The sequence below is a fragment of the Medicago sativa genome, chromosome 5 (genome assembly GCF_051527215.1).
Source record: "Medicago sativa cultivar Bolivia chromosome 5, Bolivia_mono, whole genome shotgun sequence".
NCBI lineage: Eukaryota > Viridiplantae > Streptophyta > Magnoliopsida > Fabales > Fabaceae > Medicago > Medicago sativa.
The window spans coordinates 58,951,746-58,960,544 of NC_140753.1; the positions used below are offsets into that span (position 1 = coordinate 58,951,746).

At 33.0% G+C, this 8,799-nt stretch overlaps 1 long non-coding RNA gene across 7 annotated transcripts; it reads right to left on the minus strand.

Annotated features, from left to right (window-relative positions):
* Positions 1-3,757: 3,757 nt before the first annotated feature.
* LOC146923538 (uncharacterized) lies at positions 3,758-8,414 on the minus strand. 7 transcript variants are annotated; one of them, XR_015009774.1, is made up of 10 exons: positions 8,121-8,397; positions 7,954-8,031; positions 7,181-7,407; positions 6,525-6,568; positions 6,210-6,382; positions 5,721-6,068; positions 5,095-5,221; positions 4,862-5,001; positions 4,613-4,703; positions 3,758-4,332 (listed from the first exon to the last, which is right to left on the minus strand). It is a non-coding gene; the product is annotated as an uncharacterized LOC146923538 (long non-coding RNA). The 7 variants fall into 7 exon arrangements; XR_015009775.1 differs by having other exon boundaries at positions 6,525-6,575; XR_015009780.1 differs by having other exon boundaries at positions 5,721-6,022; positions 6,210-6,330; positions 8,121-8,396.
* Between the last annotated feature and the right edge of the window lie 385 nt (positions 8,415-8,799).

The following is an 8,799-nucleotide window of genomic DNA, read 5'->3' on the forward strand; positions in this document are numbered from 1 at the left end:
TGCTTCATCCATCAACTCATCAAAGTTGTGGAGTCACTGTAAGGTTCTCACACTTACAACAAATATGTGTTTAAGTGGTTCAACCGTTCGTGCCGAGTAAGATGAGATAAGAAAGTTTGTCGATTGGATGCTTTCAATTGGAAATGGAATAGGATCCGCCAACGAGAGTGCAGAAATTAACGTACTCATTCCTGATGAGTTGTTGATAAAAGATTCCTCTGATCCGTTGCGTTCTCTGGTTGATTTTGTTTATCCAGATTTTTTGCAAAACATGAAGATCTCGGATTTTTTCCAAGAGTGGGGGATACTTGGTTCCAAGAGACGAAAAGGAATATATCAGTTTTGATTTGGTTTTCAAATCAGACGAGAATAATGAGGTACAAAGCGAATGGTTTACCACCGAATTCTTAAACAATATCAAGTTTTCCGATATTCCAAACCACAAGTTGAGATTTAAAGTTGGATGTCCAGTTATGTTGATGAGGAACATTGACCAAGCAACTGTGTTGTGCAATGGGACTAGGTTGATCGTAGACAATCTTTGGATGAACTTTATCGGTGCAACTGTTATTACCGAAAAAAATGCTGTTGAAAAAGTAATTATTCCAAGAATGAACTTAGTTCCGAGTGATCCTAAACTGCCTTTCAAATTTACTACGAGACAGATCCAGTTGGCTTTGTGTTTTGCAATGACAATAAATAAAAGTCAGGGTCAGTCGTTGTCTCATGTTGGAATCTATCTTTCTGAACCGGTTTTTACTCATGGACAGTTGTACGTCGCTGTGTCGAGAGTCACTTCCAAAAAAGGGATTGAAAATGCTTATACTGGATGAAGAAAATCGCGTGTGTACTGAGACCACTAATGTTGTGTACCGTGATGTTTTTCGGAACATTTAACCGGTCGTTCCTAATGACGCAGGTGGGTATGAGTTTTTTTTTCTCTTTTGAACTTCGTTGTGTGTGTGTGTGTGTGTGTGTGTTATTTGGATATGAATTGGTTGTTGCTACTTGCAACCATTCTAATAGTTGCGTAAATAAAGATTAATGGATTGGTCATGTAGATAAACTACAATTCTGCAACTAACAATTGAGATCACACTTCTTATTTCATTGTATAAAATCCAATGACATTTATTGTTGTTCAAAGAACATGTTGAGTGATCGATTTGTTACAGGGACTAATATGTTATATGGAGTAATATTTTTGATCCTTTTTTGATAATATTTTTGGTATCATGTACCTTCAGGTGTTGGTTTTGTGCTTCAGGTGACGTGATATCATTTAGATGTACACAGGCTCACGTTAATGGAATTTCTATGGCATTGAAATATCATTGACCAATTGCAATAGGTGCAATACCTTCTTTTCAACAACGAACTTAACACTGCCTGATACATTAATGTGTTTATCTACTGAGACTTCAGTTTTTCTATTATCTGATAGAGCAACTCCAATATTCTCATACTCAGTTTAATTTTATTTATAATGTCAGTATCCTTCTGATCTTTCTCATTTTTCCTAATGTAAGCCGTACTCTTCCAGTGACCATATTATCAGCTATATGTTCTGCTTCATTTTTTTTATACAATCAGCTATATATCCATCTTTTTTTTCTTTGTTCTTTGGAGTGCCTATGTTTATGTGCATGCACAGGAGAATTTTGTAGTCCCTTTTTCAAGCATTTTTTGTTGTGTTTTTGTTGATGAGTTATTTTATAATATGCTTAGTTAAAAAAAGTGATAGATAATTGGTGTCTTTGTCGTTGTTTGTTATACTTATTTGTTACACGATTGAATAATTACAAATTCGTGTTGGATGTTAAGATGAATCAAGTGTATGCACGATATTAACATTGCATATTTAAGGGTATCTGCTATAGAAATTATGGAATTTGAAAGAAACTGTATATAAGGGCATTTGGTAGAAACTATATATGCAGTGGTAGGCCTCGAGACTCCAACACCCCCAGTTATATGCATAATAGCCAAAAAAAAAACAAGACTCATGATGTCTCCGTGATTACTTTTAGTCATCCGTGTAAAATATTCCGACATTAAATACTAATATTTCGACGTTACATCCATTATATCATTCCTGTTTATCGATACGAAAATCCAAATAACTATATACGCATTGATATTTGTATATAATATGCAATCGAAAATACGATAACGATGCGTTTTATTAATATATTGTGTATAAAATAATGAATTTGCCATTTAATTAGATTTTATATAAAAAAATAGTCGTAATTCTAGCCCGTGCTTGGCACGGGTTTCCAAGCTAGTATTCATATATTTGAACAATGTGAAATAAAAAAAAATGGCATGATGAATGAGTACTAAATTTTTTAATCCTTTACAAATTCCCTCCTTTAGACTTTCAAAATGTACTAGTTACAAACCCGTGCTTCGCATGGGGTTGAATAACGTATCTTTTAAAAAAAATTATTCGAAAGAAAAAATGAGCAAATTAAGGAATATTGCACAAATATTAGAAATATTTATCAAAGCCTAACCAAGTTTTGATTCATGAAAAGAGCATATATTTTGTTCATGAGACCAGAAAAACAACATAATAATTAAGATGAAATTACTAATTGGAACCAATAAAGAAACACCCAAACCCGTGCTTCGCACGGATTGAATAACGTATCTTGTAAAAAAAATTGTTCCAAAAGAAAAATAGCAAATTAAGGAATATTGCACAAACATTATAAATATTTATCAAAGTCTTACCAACTCTTGATTCATGAAAAGGGCATATATTTTGTTCGTGAGAACAAAAAAAAAACATAATAATTAAGATTAAACTAATTGAAACCAATGAAGGAACCAATGATGTGCAAATTACAATTACATATTAGCTAAAATTATAAAAGCGAGCGCTACTGTCATAAAGTTACCAAAAAGGGGTTAACACCAATATTCACATCCTACAAAATGAACCAAAGAAACAACATCCCCAAATGAAGATAATTTAGGATTATAGTTAAGGTGATTTGTCAAAAGATTAATATGGACATATCAAAAGATTATACCATAATGTATTATACCACTATATTACAGGTACAGAGAAAGTATTATACCATCAAAATAAAAGATTAATATGAACGTTAAAATTTAAAAATAAATCTCACATAAGTTATATGTGTTTCACTTAATAAAAATATAAATGTTTTTTTGACAGACAAAAAACAACGAACTCAGCCCTACCATTTTTTTTTTCTTCCTTAGCATCCCATATCTTAGCGTAAATCAATTTGCATAATGGTCCCAGATCCAGCTTGCATTTCATTCTATATTCAACGTCCACGTCATTCCCTTGTCTTCCTTTCATTCCTCACATCGTACTATTTCTCTATTTTTTTATTTACTTACAGGGCAAAATCAATTATAAAATGCCAAGTTTTAACTATACCGATGAGAATGATTTAGTCTACTTTTAAAATAAAAATAAAAAAAAGATTAAGCATACATCAAAGGCTATAACACTTATAACTTTTATAACTTTTTAATGATAAATTTTATATGGCATTTTTATAAGAAATATATTGTACACCTAAGAAAAGAAATATATTGTAATTAACGTTTAAATATATTGGAACTCTTTGTAAATTACGTTTCTTTGGCATACATCAATTATTGCATTGAACTAAAAACAATCACGAAAATAATTTCCCCTAAAAAAATTACGTAAATAATTTGGGTATTATACATTTTATTAGGCTTAAAATCTTTAAGATGACACAAGAAATGGTCTAAAACTCTTTTGTAGAGCATTCTCTTTTCTGTCTTTGATATAACTCAATGTTACACAAGTGATGACCCTAACTTGTCAACAACATTCATGTATATCTCTTGGAAGAGAATACATATGGTATTGGTGACATTTTTTTTATGACTTTATAAAGTTTCAATGAAAGAATCTGTAAAGACTTCCAATACAAATTGTGAACGTAACAATTACAAATACAGAAAAAGTATTATACCACTATATTACAGGTACAGAGATGGACATTGGTACTGAAACATCCCCTGCAGCAAAGCTTGAATCCCTAGTTTGAGCTGAATTGCTAGCCAATGCATAGCCTACACCTAATCCACCATAATGTAGAGATGCATTTTCACATCTCTGAAACACTCTAGCAAGTGAAGCGGCTTTACATCTAGATCGCTTTGTCCCTGTAAATAGTAAGGTTTGAAGTAATCCGGCAATAGTTGGTGCCTTAACCACCCTTTCAATTGCAGCTGAACCTCCACTCCGGCATAACCCGGGCAATGCTGCAACTGCATTCTCCTTACCCGTCGGTGTTCCACAATGCATCATTCCTATCAATCCAAACAAAGCAAACAAAAAGATGTAAATACAATGATATAAAATTACGTTATTCAACCCGACTCAATAGTCCTGAACAAAGAAAAAAAATTGAAGGTTCTAGTTAATAACACATTTATAAGAAGCACAAAAAGTTTATCACTGCAAATTAGGAATTGTCTAATTAAGCAATAAGTTAGTTAAGTCCTAATACTGCACTAATGGAACATGTTTTAGTTCATATCACTTCAGAAGAGTATTTTGAAAAGGTAAAGCATGTATTGTGAAACTCACTTGACAGCATTTGTTATAACTTCATAAGGATCTGATCCAGCCCCAATAAACACCAAATGAGTCCCATCAAATTCCTCCACATCAGGACATCCTACAATCATACATAACATACATTAGTCTCGGCATTGTGGTCCTACCCAACTCCGGGGATTTGTTTCTACCATTGTGAGCAGAGAATACACGATTTACACAGACAAAAAATACTAACAAATTTATGATTGTTTGTTGTGTTGTTCGAAGAGTACATACCACTTTCGACACAAATCTCAATTTCATTTTGATCATTCCCCTGAAGAACAGCCCTGAAATCTCCTTCCAAAAGTGGTAACAAAACCACATAGGTAGAACCATCTTGCCATTAAAATAATGTAGAAGAAAATGAGAACATGCTAGACAAAAAACAAACAACAGATGAAGAAGTTATTTGCTAAAGGAGTATTCAAATATAAAACTGTTAAGATATATGAACACGTAAAGATTACCTTGTAAGAGAACCGTTGCCCGTCGAATGCTACTTTTGGTTTTTTCCTCAGACTCTCAAAAACATCTTTGTTAGCCTCATATCAACATAGCATAATTTATTTGCTCTGGTGTAAAAGCTTGCCGTGTCTATCAGCAAACCAAAACACCAAATCAATATGGTTTTGACGAATCAATTCCTAATTGTGGACTTTCATTGGTAAGCTATCTTAAGTAACATGGCTAATTTGCAAACAATAAAAAAACGTTTTTGCTTCTTAAATGAAGTTCTCGATATGCTTGGCTGGGCGGTGAGTTTCACGAAATCACAATGCGTAAAAGCAAATTCAGCACGTTGAAGCTTCCACAAAATCACAGGTCCACAGTGATTCCGCCTAACTCAATGTTCAGCCAAACATATTAGTTTCAATTTGCAATTGGTGACTTTTAAGCTATAATGGCTAAATTAACCTCAAAATTCTTTTAAGCTAGGCTTCTCATAGAATATGTAAAATGAGTGTATACAGTAATAAAATTCTTTTTTTCCCTCATCTCATGCATCAAAATCACTACAATAAAACCGCCAGTCACTAACAATAATTAAAAAAACAAACAACGAAATCGAATTGAATGCGAAAGCCAAAATTACCTCAAGCAATAGATCAATAAAACGCTTCATCTGAGCACCAACGGGGGCTTTACGTATATTATTAATCTGCTGAAGCCTCTCAGTATCATTTGAGAATTTAACACCAGTTTTTGAATTTCTTCCATTTGATGAAGCATTTGCAGCCACCACCGGAGTATTAGGTTTTCTACTACCAACTTTGCTCGACGCAATTCTCAAGTGTCGATTGACACTTCTCTTTCTGTTTCTTGAACCTATCTAGCTTTTCCGCCGCAAACATTTCAAATGTGCTTCTCCACCATGACACAATGTGCGGCTCGACACTATATCAGAAGTTCGTCGCAATTATCATCAACACAAAAACTAACGCTGCATATAGTGATGAATCAATTCAATATAATTCATTCCACTGAAATAACTCATTAAACCTAAATCTATTAGTCCTTCAGAGAAAGTACAAACTTTTTGGGAAAAGATTACTGAAGTATTCAAAATTTCAAACATTTGTACCCGTTTCTGTCTCCTTAAGATTATTGTGCTGCTGTAGTACCAGTTTATATCCTTTCTTAATGTTCCATACATGATATCACCATGTATCTTCTTCAGCGCTACCCAAAGTTGGCAACAATTTCTGATTCAAATGGAAGCATTATACTTAATGTTCTGTCAAAATTGCCATCCTTCTAAATATGCACAAAGGAAGAAAAAAATCAAATCTTAAAAACACAATTTTGAAGAGTAAAGAAAAGTTCACATTGCATGTATTTTACAGAGAAATAAACAAATGTTTTTCACATGAAAAAAAAATGAAACATTGGTACAGACCTGCACTTTTATATCATAGTTCCAATCTCACTGAACCATCAATCCTACAAACTTCAAAACCCTTATTCAGTAAAATATTAATCCATTATATTGGGCACTTTAGTCCACTAACTAAAAATTCAAATATGATATCATGATATAGCGTAGTTCATCCAAATAAATTGTGCATTTGAACAAAATATGACTGTGAGTGGTTTCAAAAATTCCAAATCATGGTTCATCATCAAGATTAATTCAGTTTAATGAACCATGTAACATGCCATTGAACATGTTTATCAAAGGTCTAGAAAAGTTACAAACCAATTGTTTAGCATACTTTAATTTCAGGAATCAAACTTGAAGTCTGAAAGTAAAGCAATGCAAAGCCTAAAATTCAAAACTTAATGTCGTTGCACATGGGAATCCCAATTTGGAATCACAACCAAATGAATGTCAACCAATTTTTAACACAATGAAACAATCATCAATGGAAGTAACCAAGCAAAGGCTAACAAACAATGTAACAAAGCACAAACCTTCTTGTTCCACTTTAATTTCAAACAGGACAACAAAGCTACAAAATTGAACAAAAATTTTGATATCCATCAAAGGAGTTTTAAGTATGAAGTTCAGGGTTTGATATATCTATCCAAAAAAAGAAAGAGTTAACTACTCACGTTGTTTTTCCATATGCTTTGCCTATCTCACTTGAGACTGTGTCACTCAACTTGGTACAAAAACTTGCAACAAACCCAAGTCTCCAAAGCTGAGAAAAAGCCGCTCCTCCAACTCCAAAAATTGTGAGGAAAGCACAAACGCAACCGGCAGCACTGTATCCAATTACACTCCCTGGACCCCTTCTTCCTTTTCTTTTCTCAGCAACCCCTTTTGTTGCAGCTGTACCCTAAACAAACACCAAACCAATCAACTCTAAAGTATAAAAAGCATCAACCCTAGAACCAAAAACAATGAAAATTTTCATATCCATTATCATAATTGCATAGACAACACATATTGTGTGTCCTTGTAGAACTTGAATTTCCCAAACTCAAATCCAAATTGTGATCTGCAGCATTACCTGATGATATGATTCTGTCATTTAATAATGCAATTAATTATTAATTAGCTATAAGTGAATTTGAATAATTAAAATGTAAACAAACACTTCCAATTAAAAGTGCTAGCCAGAATTAAGTTCATTATCATATATGCTGGGATCAAAATTGGTGACAGCCTCTTTGCCATTGCATTTAATTGATGCTTTATCATATGCCCTTAAACAAAATGAGCCACAAAAACTTAAAACCCTAGCATGCACTCTATTGATTTTGGCTACAATCTTTAAATTGAAAGCGGAAAACAACATTATAAAAAAACCCTTTTTAAAATTTCAGCTACAATCCAAAACAAAACAAAAAAATACATAAATAAAAACATGCAAAGATGATACCTTCAACAATTTATCTATCACAACTCATCCTTCATGAATAGAGATTTCTCACCAGCAGCTTCTCCTATCACTTTACTTCTGCAGATAAAAACCAAAATCAAAAACATCAAACCTAAAATTATCAATTTCAGTAAAACAAATCAAAAGGTAGGAGAATTTAATTAAACCCTAATTATCTGGAATGAATGAATTGAAAGATTGAAGGATGGGGTTAGGGTTCAGTTTGGACAGAACAGGAAGAGGAGAAGAGGATTGAGTCTTGATTGATGATTAATCCATCATGAGGGTTTCAAAAATGAGTTTGCATGATGATTTTCATGGGATTTGGGTGAGGATTGTAGAATTTTGGGGTTGAGAGTGAGAGGGCCGAGAGAGAGATGGGAGGAAGAAGGAAGAAAACGTGAGAGAGAGAGATGGGACGATGGGTTTTGAGAGAGAAGGGGAAAAAAATTCTGAAGTTTAGAGAGAGAAGGGAAAAATTTTCTGTATATATAACCCAAATGTTAGTAACAATGAGATTACTAAAATGCCCACTTCTCAAATAATTACATTACCAAAATGCCCTCAGAAGGGCAAAATGGTAAAAAAAAACAGCCATTTATTTTCCTATCTAGTTTAGTAGAGTAGATAATAACGCGGTGTTTAGCTAATCAAGTGTTGCAGTTTGCAAAGACAAATTGGCCCTACAAGAAAATATATTAGTTGACACTAATTTTTGACATATTTAAAAATGTTATTATAACATATAAGTGAAATAAGATACCATATAAAGTAAGATTCTACAAAATTTCAAGTTAAATCTCAAAATCGAATTAAATACCATTGGTCTATAAAATGTGAACAATA